Source organism: Bubalus kerabau, chromosome 20 (assembly GCF_029407905.1).
Source record: "Bubalus kerabau isolate K-KA32 ecotype Philippines breed swamp buffalo chromosome 20, PCC_UOA_SB_1v2, whole genome shotgun sequence".
Classification (NCBI taxonomy): domain Eukaryota; kingdom Metazoa; phylum Chordata; class Mammalia; order Artiodactyla; family Bovidae; genus Bubalus; species Bubalus kerabau.
In genome coordinates this window covers 38,136,682-38,154,844 of record NC_073643.1, presented here as the reverse complement: position 1 = coordinate 38,154,844, position 18,163 = coordinate 38,136,682, and the positions used below count along the sequence as shown (strand labels likewise).

The 18,163-nt window shown below is 41.0% G+C and overlaps 2 long non-coding RNA genes across 3 annotated transcripts in view; one reads left to right on the top strand and one right to left on the bottom strand.

The window, feature by feature from the left end:
* LOC129635413 (uncharacterized) overlaps positions 1-16,886 on the top strand; it is a 174,097-nt gene extending 157,211 nt beyond the window's left edge. For both annotated transcript variants that reach the window (XR_008706268.1, XR_008706269.1), the window contains exons 4-7: positions 7,709-7,774; positions 11,153-11,210; positions 11,925-12,391; positions 13,175-16,886. This is a non-coding gene — a long non-coding RNA (uncharacterized LOC129635413). The remainder of the gene's footprint in view (positions 1-7,708; positions 7,775-11,152; positions 11,211-11,924; positions 12,392-13,174) is intronic.
* Positions 1-18,163, bottom strand: part of LOC129635412 (uncharacterized) — a 149,475-nt gene that overhangs the window by 91,815 nt on the left and 39,497 nt on the right. The gene's annotated exons all lie outside the window — the stretch shown is intronic.

Below are 18,163 nucleotides of genomic sequence, written 5' to 3'. Positions count from 1 at the left end.
CTGAGACCATAGTCCTCTGGGGGCTGAACCAGCCACTATAGGGTTGTGCCAAGTGACAGAGCCCTCCATGAAGTGCAGGCGTAGAGAACCAAAGAGATTAGGTGACTGGCTCCCTTGATTCATACACTTTATTCACAGGATAGGTGGGGGCCATACAATCATTCTGGCCCTTAACATAGCTGAACATCACTAATTTTAACAGTCAATCAAGCATTTCCAGACATCCTGGAATGTGAAGTCAAGTGGGCCTTAGAAAGCATCACTACGAACAAAGCTAGTGGAGGTGATAGAATTCCAGTTGAGCTATTCCAAATCCTGAAAGATGATGCTGTGAAAGTGCTGCACTCAATATGCCAGCAAATTTGGAAAACTCAGCAGTGGCCACAGGACTGGAAAAGGTCAGTTTTCATTCCAATCCCAAAGAAAGGCAATGCCAAAGAATGCTCAAACTACTGCACAATTGCACTCATCTCACACGCTAGTAAAGTAATGCTCAAAATTCTCCAAGCCAGGCTTCAGCTATACATGAACCGTGAACTTCCTGATGTTCAAGCTGGTTTTGGAAAAGGCAGAGGAACCAGAGATCAAATTGCCAACATCTGCTGGATCATGGAAAAAGCAAGAGAGTTCCAGAAAAACATCTATTTCTGCTTTATTGACTATGCCAAAGCCTTTGACTGTGTGGATCACAATAAACTGTGGAAAATTCTGAAAGAGATGGGAATACCAGACCACCTGATCTGCCTCTTGAGAAATCTGTATGCAGGTCAGGAAGCAACAGTTAGAACTGGACGTGGAACAACAGACTGGTTCCAAATAGGAAAACGAGTATGTCAAGGCTGTATACTGTCACCCTGCTTATTTAACTTCTATGCAGAGCACATCATGAGAAACGCTGGACTAGAAGAAGTACAAGCTGGAATCAAGATTGCCAGGAGAAATATCAATAAACTCAGATATGCAGATGACACACCACCCTTATGGCAGAAAGTGAAGAGGAACTAAAAAGTCTCTTGATGAAAGTGAAAGTGGAGAGTGAAAAAGTTGGCTTGAAGCTCAACATTCAAAAAACGAAGATCATGGCATCCGGTCGCATCACTTCATGGGAAATAGATGGGGAAACGGTGGAAACAGTGTCAGACTTTATTTTTCTGGGCTCCAAAATCACTGCAGATGGTGACTGCAGCCATGAAATTAAAAGACGCTTATCCTTGGAAGGAAAGTTATATCCAACCTAGATAGCATATTCAAAAGCAGAGACATTCCTTTGCCAACAAAGGTCCGTCTAGTCAAGGCTATGGTTTTTCCTGTGGTCACGTATGGATGTGAGAGTTGGACTGTGAAGAAGGCTGAGCACCAAAGAATTGATGCTTTTGAACTGTGGTGCTGGAGAAGACTCTTGAGAGTCCCTTGGACTGCAAGGATACCCAACCAGGCCATTCTGAAGGAGATCAGCCCTGGGATTTCTTTGGAAGGAATGATGCTAAAGCTGAAACTCCAGTACTTTGGCCACCTCATGTGAAGAGTTGACTCATTGGAAAAGACTCTGATGCTGGGAGGGATTGGGGCAGGAGGAGAAGGGGATGACAGAGGATGAGATGGCTGGATGGCATCACTGACTCGATGGACGTGAGTCTGAGGGAACTCCGGGAGTTGGTGATGGACAGGGAGGCCTGGCGTGCTGCGATTCATGAGGTCACAAAGAGTCAGACACGACTGAGCGACTGATCTGTACTGAAAGCATTTCTATTTCTCTTTTAAAAATTAATAAATCTTATGGTGTGGATTATTGGAGAAGGAAATGGCAACCCACTCCAGTGTTCTTGCCTGGAGAATCCCAGGGATGGGGGAGCCTGCTGGGCTGCCATCTATGGGGTCGCACAGAGTTGGACACGACTGAAGCAACTTAGCAGCAGCATGGTGTGGATTATAAAAGGCACATTCAAAAGGTCTGAATAACTACCTTTGAGGTTGGATTTTTGCTGAGAGCACTTCAAATGCAGCTTTCTTCTACTGGGTAGGCTGACAGTAGTTTACACGTACCTGTGCTCACATAGAAAACATGACCCTGTTTATGTTAAGTGATTACTGAAGTGAATCCACACACTGATCCCATCATGCAAACTTGGGGAAGTTTGGAAATCCTCTTGGGAATTCACAGACCTAATAAACACACTAAAGGTTCTCCCAAGTCCTACAAAAAGAAAATCTTGGCTACATTTGAAAGATTTCCATGTATCTGGCCTTGGAAATGTCAGGACACATGCATTTGAAGAAAGCACTGATTCTGTGTTCAAAGCGATCTACTAATCTAAGCATCATTTCCTAACTGGATTCCGAATAAGAGCTGATGTTCAATGTCATTCCAAGTCCAGTCAACTCTTTACATGTGAAGAAAAAGACATTCCGTTTCAGAAATCATTCTCCTGTGAGTCTAATGTGCAAGGATCTGTCCCCTAGAGTCTAGTATCTTCTAACATGGTAAAACTGAGTTTTGAGGTCAGCAAAATTCACAGGTCATGGAAACCCTTCATTAAGATCATAGCATAGTACATACCAGGGATGTATTATGAGAAGGACATAGCATCTATCATTTCATTTTTTATTTTCGACAATGTATGCAAAAAATATCATCATCATCCTTTTATAGACAAGGGCACTGAATTTTTGAAAGGCTAAAAACATTTTTAAAATCATTGAGTAGTTAAGCAGCAGAATTAGGGTTAGAATATACAGAAGGCCTATTCAAAAGTGTGGACTCAACCACCACGCTGCCCCTTTGAGGAGCAGATCCTGCACCTATGGCCCACCTCTTATGTTCTGCCTCCTCTAAGTTTAGGTTTCAGTAGCCAACCAGCTGCCCTCAGCTCCTGCCAGCTTTGTAGATATGTAATCTGTGCAATTGCTTGGGCTCGGCCCTGTGCTTGCCTTGGTGCTTTGCTGTGCCGTCTTGAAATTCTTAATAATTTTTGAATAAGGAGGCCTACATTTTTATTTTGCAGCAAGCTTCACAAATTACATGGCTGGTGCCACCCATACCACATAAGCTATAATTGACATAAGCTTCAAAAAAAAAATGTAAAGGCAAATTAGCTGCATAGAGTTCAGCTGATTTTGGAAACTTGAGGATATATTGCCCAATCTTAGGTTATGAAAAAATATTTTGGCTTATTACAACTCTAGTGGAAACAGATAAGCCAATTATTAGTCTATTAATTACCCTGGGAAGAGTTTTCAAAACTCATGAGCAACAGGGCAGAAACTTCACACCCTTCAACATGTGACCCAGTTCTATATGATTAATGCCAACACTGACCAATTAAATGAGTGTAAGGTCACAAATCACTGGTCACAGTACTTGTATGGTTAGGAATCCTCCAGATGTGCCTCACTCACACTGTGGCAGAAACTACTGGTTTGATAACACACAGAGTCGTTTCTATCTCCCTTGTTAATCTTGCCCTAAAGAGGATGGAAAAAAGCTGAAGACTTGCTTTTTTTCCCAACTTCCTTTACAGTGAAGTATCATCATGTCACTTAATGCTGGCCAATGCGATGGAAAGGGAAGTTTTCTGGGGAGCTTCTGGAGAAAGTGTTTTCCTTTGTTAGAAGAAAGAGAGTTCCATTATAGGAGAAGTGGTTTTTCACTATCACACCTTTGTCCACTTCCTACTTTAGTTTTATACGGTGTTACAGCAGCCATCTTCTGACCATGAGGTAAAATCATGAATATGAAAAGCCAACAAACTAAGATGGTGAAGACAGATGGAATATTGCTGATAGCATGGGACAAGTGACCTAATGCTGATGATCTCTTGATTAACTAACTCACCATTTGTTTAAATTTCTGTTATCTTTTTTATTTTCAACCAAAAGTATTCTTAACTAAGCACACAATTTTTCAAAATCTGATCCCTGTAACTAAAGGATAAGACTTCCATTAACCTCATAGGGAAGACTCTGTTCATTGACTGTCACGGTAGCTCAGACCAAGTCCCCAAACCATCTTGGCCTTCCCTCTAGTTCTTCAAAATTCAACACATCCCCCTAAACTTATTTGTACACCTATCACCTAACTCTGCACATTCTCGTCACACTGCCTGTGTCTTACCACACATTCTAGTGTCTACCACAGAGCCTGACACCTTCACCCATCTTGGGAAATGTATTGAATTGATAAGCAGCATTCTGTGACTGTATTCAGTGACAAAATCTCATTCTTCAAAAATTTTGTGCTTTTACAACTGAATTGAAAAGTAAAATACCTACTGCTCAATGTTTTGATAGGTGATAGCCTTGAAATTTTAAAAAAGAAAATCCTGTATAATAACTGAGGGATACTAAGTATTAATATAAAGTTGATTGGGTTCTAGTAGGCCATCAGTGATCTTGGCGATGACTGACAGGATCAGCGGTGATGTGACGTGGTATTGTGTGGCATGGCATGGCATGGTGTGGTGTGGAGAAGCATAGAGGTCACGGGCAAAGGCTGTGGAGTCAAACTACCTGGACTCAACTTCACCTCCATCACTTACTAGATGCCTACTTCAGCTCCATCACTTATTAGATGCCTTTAAGCAAGTGTCTTCCTTCTGAACTTTGGTTTCCTTATTCCAGAATGAAGGATTACCTCACTCAGGAAGATAGTATGAGAATTAAATGAATAAGAGAATGAAAACATGAAGTACTTAACACAAGGCACGGCTCTTAGTAAGCACTCAATAGGTTTTAGTTACTGTATTTCACCTTAGATTGGAGAAGGCAATGGCACCCCACTCCAGCACTCTTGCCTGGAAACTCCCATGGACGGAGGAGCCTGGTGGGCTGCAGTCCATGGGGTCGCTAAGAGTCGGACAAGACTCAGCGACTTCACTTTCACTTTTCAGTTTCATGCATTGGAGAAGGAAATGGCAACCCACTCCAGTGTTCTTGCCTGGAGAATCCCAGGGACGGGGGAGCCTGGTGGGCTGCCATCTATGGGGTCGCACAGAGTCGGACACGACTGAAGTGACTTAGCAGCAGCAGCAGCAGCAGCACCTTAGGTGCTATCTGGGAGTCACTTCTCAAAAATTCTCAGAGCACTGTACGTATCTAATATCTAGGACATAGGAGTCATATAATACATATTTAAAGAAAAATTTAAGAACAGTAGGTAGCACACATATTAGAATGGCCAAAATCTGAACACTCGCAACACCAAATACTGGTGATGTTGTAGAACAACAGGAAGTCTCATTCATCACTGTGAATGAAAAATGGTAAAAGCTACTTTGGAAGACCGTTTGGCTGTTTCTTACAAAACTAAACATACTTTTGCCATGCAATCCAGCAATCATGCTCCTTGGTATTCACCCAAAGGAGTTGAAAACTTACGGCCACAGAAAATCCTACACGTGGATGTTTACAGCAGTTTTATGCATAACTGCCAAAACATGGAAGCAACCAAGATGTCCTTTAGTAGGTGAACAGGGATAAATAAACCGTGCTATAACCTGATAGTGGAAATTACTCAGCACCAAAATGAAATGAGCTGTCAAGCCATAAAAAGACAAAGAGGAGCCTTAAATTCATATTACTAGGTGAAAGAAGCCAATCTGATAAGGTTACATTCTGCATGGTCTCTATGACATTCTAGAAAAAGCAAAGGAAACAAAAAATTTAATGATTGCTGGGGTAGTGAGGAGCAGAGGAGGGATTAATAGGTAGAGCACAAAAGGCTTTTTAGGGCAATGAAAATATTCTATATGATACCATAATGATGGATACTTGTTGTTATATATTTGTCCAAACCCATGGAATACACAACACCAAGAGTGAGCCCTAAGGTAAAACTATGCACACTAGGTGATTATAATGTGTCAATGTAGTTTCCAGTAATACAAAAAAAATGTAACCTAAGGTGTGGAATATTGACAATAGCGGAGGCTGCGGACGTGTAGGGCAAAGAATATATAGGAAATTTCTGTAGTTTCCTCTCAATTTTGCGACTAACTCAAAACTCTTTTAAAAAGAAAGTCTAAAAACAAACCAAAAAAGCGGTCACGGATAACTTCTGAAGAGTCAAAGTGTTCATCTCTCAGTCATATCCAACTCTTTGTGACCCCATGGGCTATAGCCAACTGGGCTCCTCTGTCCATGGAATCCTCCAGGCAAGACTACTGGAGTGGGTTGCCATTTCCTTCTCCAGGGGATCTTTCCAACCCAGGGATTGAACCTAGGTCTCCCACATTACAGGCAGATTTCTTTACCGTCTGAGCCAGCAGGAAAGCCCCAAGAGTCAAACTGAGCTTCATATTAGACCTATGTAGGATGTCGGAGCTTGGAGCCCAGGTCCAACAGCTTAAAGTTCCCTCATGGTCCAGCTCTGTCATCAAAGGCAAGTCAGTTAACATCAAGTTCCTCAGTTTCCTTAGGTGTAAAATGTGAATTATAAACACCCCATTGGGTATTTGGAGGAGTGATGGGTTCTGCCCAGTGTCTGACACTTAGCAGTCAATAAATGCTAATTCTTTTTAATAAACCCTAGAGAAGGCTCTGTGTGCTATGCTGAATGAAAATACACACTTGGTTTTAATGTCTCTTTTTTCCCTGAGGTTCTTTCTAAACCTTGTGACATTTGGCTCTCTACTGAGCACTAATCAGTCTTAGAGTTCTTCCACCCTGTGCGCAACTGTGAACCTTACCATACTAAGTACACAACACACACCATCGTCACCTCTTGTTTAACAAACAAATGGCTTCCTTCCAGAGTGGTAGTCCTCAATTGCAAATTCCTATCTATTTAACTCTCTAAAAGCAAAGTGTAAATTGGAGCCAAGCATATCATTCCTGGCATTCTTGCTCTGATGAATTAAGGTGAACTATGGGCCCATTCCAAGATCCCCAGGAGAAGGAAATGGCACCCCACTCCAGTATTCTTGCCTGGAGAATCCCATGGACGGAGAAGCCTGGTAGGCTACAGTCCACGGGGTCGCAAAGAGTCGGACAGAACCGAGCGACTTCACTATTCACTATTCACTATGGGCCCATTCCACAGTTTGCCCCAGATGCTGCATATGTTTGCAAAAGTACATGCCTGGAAACCCAGGGAATTTTAGAAGACATTCTTCCTAGCTGCATGCAACTATAGGCACTGCCCTTCCTCCCATAGGCAGAAATAAAAAGGGTGGCCAGATAAACAGTATTTGTGGGAAAAAGGTAGATCTCTTGTTGGTAGATGAGGATGGTAAATAGAAGAGTCTTATTATAGAAAAACTGGGCAGAAAGAAGTGACTGCAAATAGAATCCCACTACACAAGCAAAGGATGTAAGGCATTTACTGCATTTCCCTGCCCAGTGTTTATGCCTTCCTTTTTGATATCAATGCCTCAGTTTCTTTGAAGAGTCTTCTAGTCCTTATAGTTTAAGGTGGGCTTGGGAAAGACTCTGATGCTGGGAAAGATTGAAGGCAGGAGGAGAAGGGGATGACAGAGGATGAGATGGTTGGATGGCATCACTGACTCAATGGACATGAGTTTGGGTAAACTCTGGGAGTTGGTGATGGACAGGGCGGCCTGGGGTGCCGCAGTCCATGGGATCACAGAGTTGGACATGACTGAGTGACTGATCTGAACTGAACTGGGAGGGAAAAATGACTCAGTTTCAGCAGAAAGAACTTTTCAGAACTTCTGCTGAAACACTTTGGAAAGTCACTTTTTTTCCCTTACAGATGCCAAGATGACAGGGGGCAGCCTGCTTGAGCATAAAGCCGACACAGAGGAGCAAGAGTGAGGAGGTAAGAGGTGTGGCTTTGTTGGGTCACTGGTCAAGAATCTGTATCTAGCCAGCCATGAATCCCCTGGACTTTTCTGTTACAAAAGCCAGGCAATTCCCTTTTTGCCTATGCAAGTTTCAATTATTTCCTGTCACCTGTAACTGAAAAAAAAGTGACTCATTACTGAGGTAAAAGAGGAAGTCACATCTACTTATCATATATCATACTTTTCCTTCAAACACCAAGTACCTTCCATGTGATCTCTATATTGCTCTGTGGTGGCTGTATTTTCCCAACCACTTACTCACAAATTCAGCATAACTGCTCAGATACGCAGAATTTTACTCATGGAACAACAGAGCATCTTGTCTGAAAATCAGAGTTACTCTGAAAACCAGGGACAGTTGGAGAAAACACATTCCCTGATAGTAATAATCACACAGTCTCGTTCCCCGGGTGAACTTTGGAGGTATGCATTTCAAACTCACATTCCATAATTAAGTAATCAGGCTAAAAATATCTTTGCTACACTCTCTGAGTAAAGATGGAAACACACTGCTGAAAGCCACTTATCTGCATCAAACTCTGAGCTGGTTAGTCAATATTTGGACCTCGTGGAAAGAATCTGAGTGGGGAATTCAGTCTACACACCCCTTCTGCCATCTTGCCCCTTGGGAGTGAACCACCCTAGTAACTTGGCTCTTCAGCATCTCAGGAACCACTTTGCTATGCAAGGGTAACACATCTTATATGTTATAGAAAGTTTCTCCTTAGAATCTGTGCAAACTCAAGGTTGTTCACTTCAGACCTAAGGTTTATGCATTATTACACATGATCATTTCAGAGATGATGGATTACTAATTATTGTGGATTGGGAGCTGACAAGGGGTTCCTAAGGCTGTGGCTTCTACTGTGACTGTTGGAATTATAATTTGTTTTTGAAATCCAGAGAGCTACTACTGGATTTAACCCTTACTATATTCCAGGCCCCGTATTAAACATTTTACATACACTGACCAATAAACTACTTAACAAAACTCCATAGCATAAGGTCTATTGATATCTCCAATCTACATATGAAGAAACTGAGGCTCAGAAAAAGTTAAACAAAATTCCCAAGATCACATACTTAGTAAATGATGGAACTGGGGCTAAATTCTAGGGCAATCACCTCCATTCCCCATAATTCATGTTCTCACATGCCTTTCTACATTTAGGTTTCTTATAAGAACTTTGGCATTTTACCTGGTAACATCAGTGTTCATTCTGATAACTTGAAAATACTTAATAAGAGAATGCAAAGATAATACGTTAAGCACACACGTAGCAGGAATATACAACAGTAAGAGTAACTCAGCATCTTCCCTGGGGCAAACACAAGGCTTGGGGAATACAGCAGCCTCATGAAGCCCCACAGAAGAAGTAGTGACAAAGGAAGGCTCGTGGATTTCTAGGAAACGCCGAGGGTTGAAATCAGTAACTTCTGTTCTGGCGTCTGCACTGCTCTGCAACCCGCTGGTTATCTGCACCTGGCAGGACTGTTCACCCATTGGGAGCTCAGTTTTCTAATCAATAACAGAGTAAGGCTAGATGATCTCCAAAGTCTCTTCCAGCCCTGAAATCTGTGGAGCTTCACGCTTTCTTCCTGGATCCCTGAAGAGAACAGTAAGTAGACAGATACATGCAGGAGCATAGTTCTCAAATCCAGCGAACAGTAGAAAAACCTGGGGAACTTGTTAAAACAAGATTTCTAGACCTACAACTGGAGGGTTCCTTCCAGAAAGATGGAAGATCTGCATTTTTAATGAGCCTCCCAGAGGATTTTGCTATATGAATTGTGATTTGAAATGCTGGTATTCAAAGCATCAGCAGTACTCGGGAGCTTATCCCAAGTGGACCTTGGATCCTATCCAAGATGAACTGGATCAGAACCTGCATACCAAGGTCGCTCAGTCATGCTCATGTAAGGGACCAACCTGGTTAATCTTTTTATTACAATAAAATTACTGGAATATAGTTGCTGTACAATGTTGTGTTAGTTTCTGCTGCACAGCAGCAACCTGGTTAACCTTGATACTGTGCTCAGTCTTGATACCAAAGAAACTGCAGCAGCTCCTTACCTCTTTGTTATTCATTCAATTTCTCCTGTGGTGGATGTTTTTATCCAGGAGAGATATAAAATTACTACTTCGAAAAGCATCATCTGGAAGAGGGTTGTTAAGCTAAGTTTGGCAGAGCCAAAGACTTCAGTCCCTCAGGGCCATCTGGGAGTAGGGATTGTGTCAGGCAACCTGGACTGACCCAACCTCCAGGCCACAAACCTCACTTCAAACTGAGCTGTCTCACTTTAATCAGTTTTAGAAATTGGGATTATAGTCTGATTTTCTTTGAAAAAAGGGTTTCACTGTTTTCAGTGTTTTAAACTCATGCTCCACAGTGCCCCTAAATACCATCAGTACCTTCTCCATGTTAACCAAGAGATGGGCTAAGAGAATGAACCTGGTTCTGTTTTCCTACATGCTTCCCTTGGGAGCTGAGATCTGACCTTCAAAATGTCAAAACGTGCCCCTGTTCCCAGGAGGGCTGTTAAGTTACTTTCCTATCTTACTTTAATATACGATGACCATGAAAGACACTAATGTGGAAAATTCTGAATTTGGCTCACATGCCGGTCCTAGTTTGTCTAATGAAAGCTCCATGTATCTTTTCTTATAATGCAAAATGTTCCCACCAGTCAATGGGAACTTGATCTTTAAGGTAAATATAAGCAGTCCAGATCCGTCTTTAGACCAAGTATTTTGGGGACATCGTTAGTGATTAACATCACTTGGTGGCTCTAGAGTTAGAGTCTCAGAACTTACTTAATAAAAAAGTCACAAGAGGCCCAGGAAAAGACAACCTCAGTTTCATTAACACCTAACAAGTGATTGTCAATGGGGATGCATGTGAGAATCACCTGGCAAGCTTCGAAAAATCTTGATGCCTAGGCCACATCTCACTAAATCAATTTCTAGGATTGGGTCTCAAACTTTAATGGGACCCTAGATGATTCTAATGTGCAGCTTCATTTGAGATCCACTGACCAGTGCACTAGATATGGGAGTCCTGGAGATGGAATCCTATCAGACACATGCTCATTGGCCCTACGCCACCCTCTCTTGTTCCTTCTCTCCCCCATCTAGATCATTTAATCACTTAGCAGTTATTTATTGGAACTCCACTATATACTCATTTGGAACTAGAAATCAGAAATTCACAAATTCTATCCTTGTGAAGCTAAGAGTACTACAAACAAAAGTGAATTAGAGTGAAGTTAAGTCAGAAAGAGAAAAACAAATATCGTATATTAATGCATATATGTGGAATCTTGAAAAATGCTACAGATGAACCTATTTGCAGGGCAGGAAGAGAGACACAGACAGAGGAAAGACCATGGACACAGTGGGGGAAGGGACTGGTAAGATGAAATGGGCGATTAGGATTGACAAATACACATCACCTTATGAAAAATAGATAGATAGTGGCACATGCTATAAAGCACAGGAGGCTTAGCTTGGTTCTCTGTGATGACCTAGATGGGTGGAATGGGGCTGGGGAGTGTGGCGGAAGGGAGGCTCAAGAGGGAAGTGATATATGAATACATAGAGCTGATTCACATCATCGTATAGCAGAAAGTAACACAACATTATAAAGCAACTATACTCCAATTAAAATTTTTTCAAGTATGAACAGGTGCTACAAAGAAGACAAAATAGGGTACTAGTGTATAGGAATAGCCTCTCTGAGAAAATAACATTCAGGTTCTGAGCTGACATATGAATTTGGATAAGAACAGAACTATAAGAAAAACTGAGGTAGAAGCTCTTACGCACAAGGAATAATCAGTGCAAGAGCCCCCCTCCCTCCATAGGAGGGAAAGAGCTTGGTAAATGGAAAGGACAGATAAGTCAGGGAAGCTGGGGCAAAGTGAATGGGGAGTGAAGTTAAAGGAAATGAGATCAATGTGGGCCAAAAATGAGATGGTGTTTGCCTTTACAGGGCATAAAAAAAGAGTGGAAGAGAGAGTTTGATAGATAAATTTAACAGTGGGAAAAAATCTATACAAAAGACTATGTATCACATGAAAAATGGCCTATACTCTAACATGAGATTGCATTTTATTTTATCTTAGTTTATGGCAAGGAGGGAGAGCCTGAAGACAGATACTAGAATTGCATGGGAGAGGGGTATCCTCAATATTCATTCCTGAATATTCATTGGAAGGACTGATGCTGAAGCCGAAACTACAATACTTCGACCACCTGATGAGAACTGACTCATTGGAAAAGACCCTGATGCTGGTAAAGACTGAAGGCAGGAGGAGAAGGGGATGACAGAGGATGAGATGGTTGAATGGCATCACTGACTCGATGGACGTGAGTTTGAGTAAGCTCCAGGAGTTGGTGATGAACAGAGAAGCCTGACATGCTGTAGTCCATGGGATCACAAAGAGTTGGACATGACTGAGTGACTGATCTGAACAGACCGGGGTTCCCTCAAGATGGATGGCACACTTTGTGCCTCTTCACTGTAAGAGCAACTCTCTTCCACTCCCTCAGGATGTTACTCTGACTCTTCTGAGCAACTACTGCTGGCAAGGTGGGCTATATCCCATGGTTCAAAACACAATAGGCACACTCAGCATTTTCAGGTGTACACCCGTCTAGTTCATTCACCCTGAACTTCAAACACCTGTACCCTCTGACAAACTCTATCAGGATGTCCCACAGCACCTCAAACGCACCACAACCAACACTGAACTCATCTTTCTTCATAAATCGACTGGTATCTCCTCCTACAATCTCTCTGTGAGTTGATATCAACAGATGGTCATTGAGGCTGAATCATCTCATGGTTTCCTCACTTACAGGTCTGCTGCTTGGGCTGGGTTGGCCAGAAGAGCTGAGTGGGAGTTTAGTCAGTTCCATTCATTCTCCTCTAACTTGGGCTTCTTCACATCATGGTGGTCTCAGGATTGTTAGATTTATGCAGTTACTGCCTTCTCCCTAAATAAATGTTCCAAGAGGCAGGAAGTAGAAGTTGCCAGTCTGTTAAGGTTTGAACCTGAAAACAGTCACAGCATCTCTTCCTCCATATCTTTATCTGCCTGCTCAAATCAGTGTCTGAGCTCATGGGGTAGGAATCAAAGATTCACCTCTCAGTGGGAGGATTGTTGATAAATTTGTAGTCATGTTTTGTCCATCACACATATAAAGTACACACACACACATACATATGCTCACTATATATATATATATATATATATATATATACACATACATATATTTATATACATATACAGTGTCTGATAATGTTAAGTTATAATCTTTCAAATTGAATCTACTCTAATAGTAACTAAATGTTATCCTTATTACCTTACAGTGATATCCTTCAGTCTTTTTATAAACTTACTGGACCAGCAGATGTTGGGGGAAGGCAGAGGAAACTAACCAATATCAGCCTTGGAAAGAATCATTAACTTCCCTGTCAGAGGCATGAGTCACCCTCCATCTATTGGACACTGTAGGGTTGCAGGAAGTTCCTATCATAATCTTTATAATGTAGGCATTGTGCAGTCCCAAAGAAGAAGGGGCAGGTACGCAGACTCATCTCATTGCAAATGCAGGAACTTCTGTGTTCTTCTGTTTAAAAGGTGGCCCATCAACAGAGAACAGAATATGCCAGTGTGACCATGAGTCATTAAGCAAAACCATGGCTGCTTAGGTTGAAATGTCTGCCAAAGCTGGGAGCAGTAAGACTGTCCCAGTCTCCCACTCCCTCCCAGGAAGGATCAAAGAAGTTTCATCTCAAGACATACATGAGGAGAGGAAAGAACATGGTATCTGAACTTCTCAAATAAAGACATGGTTGGATCCTTTATAAGGGCAAGGATAGAACCACAACTTTTCCTGAAATACATTATGAGGAAAAGGTGAAAATGAGCCAACCTAAGAATATATTAGATACATAATATGTAATATAATTGTCTTCAAATCTAATATATTAGACATATTAGATCTGAAGATAATTCATTATGACCAAGTTAGGTTTATCCCAAGTATGTAAAGCTACTAGACACTGGAAAATCTAACTGATATAATTCACCCACGAATATATTCCTATAGTTGGTCTCTAAAGATGACCTCTTGCCATCTTGTCCTATGTTGTCCCTCTGGACCTGAATCTAGGCTAGCCTGTGATTTACTTTAAACCACTGAACATGGCTATGCTGATTTCAGGAAAATGCCTTAAAGCCTGGAAACTCCTGCTTCACACTTTGGGCCACCATGGAATATATCAGCTACCAAGCTGGAGAGACCTTGTAAAGGCCAAATATAGAGACCATAGAGAGAAAAAGGGCCCTGAGACTATGTTGGGAAAGACAGGAACAGCATTCTCAGCATGCCAGCTGCACTGGGACTTCCAGAAACCTCCAAGGAAGTGCAAGGCATTTAATGAGCCATCTGGGACCTTTCAACATCCAAGCTGAGAATCCAGATGAATCCAGAGTCAGAGCTACTGCCACTGCATGAGACCACCCAAACAAGAATGGGAGAGAAACACCTTGCTGAACCCTCTTAACCCACAGAATGTAAGGGATAATAAACGGCAGAAATTTGGGTAGAGACTGTTATAAAACAATAGATAAAAGAGAAAATTCATAAAACAATAGATAAAAGAAAAAAGATCATTTCAAAGAATGCAGAAATGCAGAAAAAAAACATTTGGGATCAATTCTACATTCATTAATGATAAAAAATAACAGAATGGACCTAACTTCCTTAATCTGATAATGGAAATCTATGGGAAAAAAAAAAGAAATGAAAACCCTGACAGTCATCATATTTGAAGGTGTATTCTCATTTTAAGTTAAAAAACAGACAAATGTTCCCACTATTACCACTTTTAATGAGAATTACATGGAACGTTTTAGTCAGTGCAGTGAGGCAAGGAAAATACAAATTAGAAAAATAAAATTAATAAAAAGCATAGGAATTAGAAAACAAGGAACAAATCCGTCATTTAAAGATTATATTTAAGAATATAAAAGAAACCAAAAGAAAAAAACCCAAAAAGTCACCAAAAGAAACTACAGATATATTATTTACAGATATATAATGAGATAAATATATTCTCTAGATATAATATTAGTATGAAAAAGTCAACAATACTAAAGAGTTGCAAACACAAATAAAATTTTTTAAATAGCACTCAGAATAGCATCAACAATATGTAACAATAAATCTAACAACTGAATTAAGACTTCCACCGAGTAAATCATAAAATTTTATTAATGGACAGTAAAAAAAAGAGAGACCTAAATAAATATTCATAGATTGAAAGCCTCAGTACTATAAATATATACATTCTCCTCCAATATAAGCCCAACTAGATGTCCCAGTGTTTTAACATGATAATTTGTTGATATTGTTGATTAGTTGCTAAGTCATGTCTGACTCTTTGCAAACCCATGGAGTGTAGCCCAGCATACATGTAGCCCTGCTTCTTTGTCCAGGAATAAACTGAGTATCAAATGTGTTGGAACAGAAAAGGATGAATAAGCAATGATAAGCAGCAAGAAGAACAGCAATGTGGGAAGTGTGCCCCATCAAGGACCACAAATTACCATGATATGAGAATTAACTGTGAATCAGTGATGCAACAGACCAATGGAACAGAATAGTGAGCCCAGAAACAGACCCAGGCATGTAATATGGGCATTGCCTGCATGACAGAGGTATCATGGCTGCTTGACAGGGAAAGGACAGATACCAATAAGTTTTGCTAAGACAACTGCATATCCATGTGTTTTTTAAAAAAGAAAAAAAATTATACCTCTACCTTACATTATATATAAAATAATACCAATTAGTTTCTGATCCAAATAGGAGGCTATAAACTATAAAACTTATAATACAGAAGAATATTTTCACAAGTGCAATGTAAACAAGAATGCCTTAAACAAAATGCAAAGAACCATAGGAAAAGGTTGCCTATTTCACTACATTAAAAAAAAACAAAAAACTTTACCAAAAGACACTATTAAGAGACTGAAAAGAAAAACTGTAAGTTGGGGAAACAACCAATGAAGGGCTTGTTTTCAGAAAATTAAAAGAACAATTCCAAGACAATAAGACAAAATGGCACAATAGAAAAGCATCTGCAAAAGATTCAAGTCTTTTGCTTTATAAAAGATAACATAGACCAATAAGTATATAAAAAGGTATTTGATCTCTTCAAGCTGGTTTTAGGAAAGGCAGAGGAACCAGAGATCAAATTGCTAACATCCGCTGGATCATCGAAAGTGCAAGAGAGCTAACAAACACATGAAAAGATGCTCAGCATCACTCATTATCAGAGAAATGCAAATCAAAACCACAATGAGGTACAATTTCATGCCAGTCAGAATGGCTGCTATCCAAAAGTCTACAAGCAATAAATGCTGGAGAGGGTGTGGAGAAAAGGGAACCCTCTTACACTGTTGGTGGGAATGCAAACTAGTACAGCCACTATGGAGAACAGTGTGGAGATTCCTTAAAAAACTGGAAATAGAACTTCCATATGACCCAGCATTCCCACTACTGGACATACAAACTGAGGAAACCAGAATTGAAAGAGATACGCGTACCTCAATGTTCATCGCAGCACTGTTTACAATAGCCAGGCCATGGAAGCAACCTAGATGTCCATCAGCAGATGAATGGATAAGAAAGCTATGGTACATATGCACAATGGAGTATTACTCAGCCATTAAAAAGAATACATTTGAATCAGTTCTAATGAGGTGGATGAAACTGGAGCCTATTATACAGAGTGAAGTAAGCCAGAAAGAAAAACACCAATACAGTATACTAACACATATATATGGAATTTAGAAAGATGGTAATGATAACCCTGTATGAGAGACAGCAAAAGAGACACAGATATATAGAACAGTCTTTTGGACTCTGCGGGAGAGGGTGAGAGTGGGATGATTTGGGAGAATGCATTGAAACATGTATAATATCATATGTGAAATGAATCTCCAGTCCAGGTTCGATGCATGATACAGGATGCTCAGGGCTGGTGCACTGGGATGACCAAGAGGGATGAAATGGGGAGGGAGGTGGGAGGGGGGTTCAGGATGGGGAACACGTGTACACCCGTGGTGGATTCATGCTGATGTATGGCAAAACCAATACAATACTGTAAAGTAATTAGCCTCCAAATAAAATAAATAAATTTACATTTAAAAAAAAAAGAGAGAGAAAGCAAGAGAGTTCCAGAAAAACATCTATTTCTGCTTTATTGACTATGCCAAAGCCTTTGACTGTGTGGATCACAATAAACTGTGGAAAATTCTGAAAGAGATGGGAATACCAGACCACCTGACCTGCCTCTTGAGAAACCTATATGCAGGTCAGGAAGCAACAGTTAGAACTGGACAAAGAACAACAGACTGGTTCCAAATAGGAAAAGGAGTACATCAAGGCTATATATTGTCACCCTGCTTATTTAACTTCTATGCAGGGTACATCATGAGAAACACTGGCCTGGAAGAAGCACAAGCTGGAATCAAGATTGCCGGGAGAAATATCAATAACCTCAGATATGCAGATGACACCACCCTTATGGCAGAAAGTGAAGAGGAACTCAAAGCCTCTTGATGAAAGTGAAAAAGGAGAGTGAAAAGTTGCCTTAAAGCTCAACATTCAGAAAACAAAGATCATGGCATCTGGTCCACCACTTCATGGGAAATAGATGGGGAAACAGTGGAAACAGTTTCGGACTTTATTTTTCTGGGCTCCAAAATCACAGCAAATGGTGATTGCAGCCATGAAATTAAAAGACACTTACTCCTTGGAAGGAAAGTTATGACCAACCTAGATCAGATCAGATCAGTTGCTCAGTCGTGTCCGACTCTTTGCAACCCCATGAATCGCAGCACACCAGGCCTCCCTGTCCATCACCAACTCCCGGAGTTCACTCAGACTCATGTCCATCGAGTCAGTGATGCCATCCAGCCATCTCATCCTCTGTCGTCCCCTTCTCTTCTTGCACCCAATCCCTCCCAGCATCAGAGTCTTTTCCAATGAGTCAACTCGTCGCATGAGGTGGCCAAAGTACTGGAGTTTCAGCTTTAGCATCATTCCTTCCAAAGAAATCCCACGGCTGATCTCCCTTAGAATGGACTGGTTGGATCTCCTTGCAGTCCAAGGGACTCTCAAGAGTCTTCTCCAACACCACAGTTCAAAAGCATCAATTCTTCGGCGCTCAGCCTTCTTCACAGTCCAACTCTCACATCCATACATGACCACAGGAAAAACCATAGCCTTGACTAGACGGACCTTTGTTGCCAAAGTAAAGTCTCTGCTTTTCAATATGCTATCT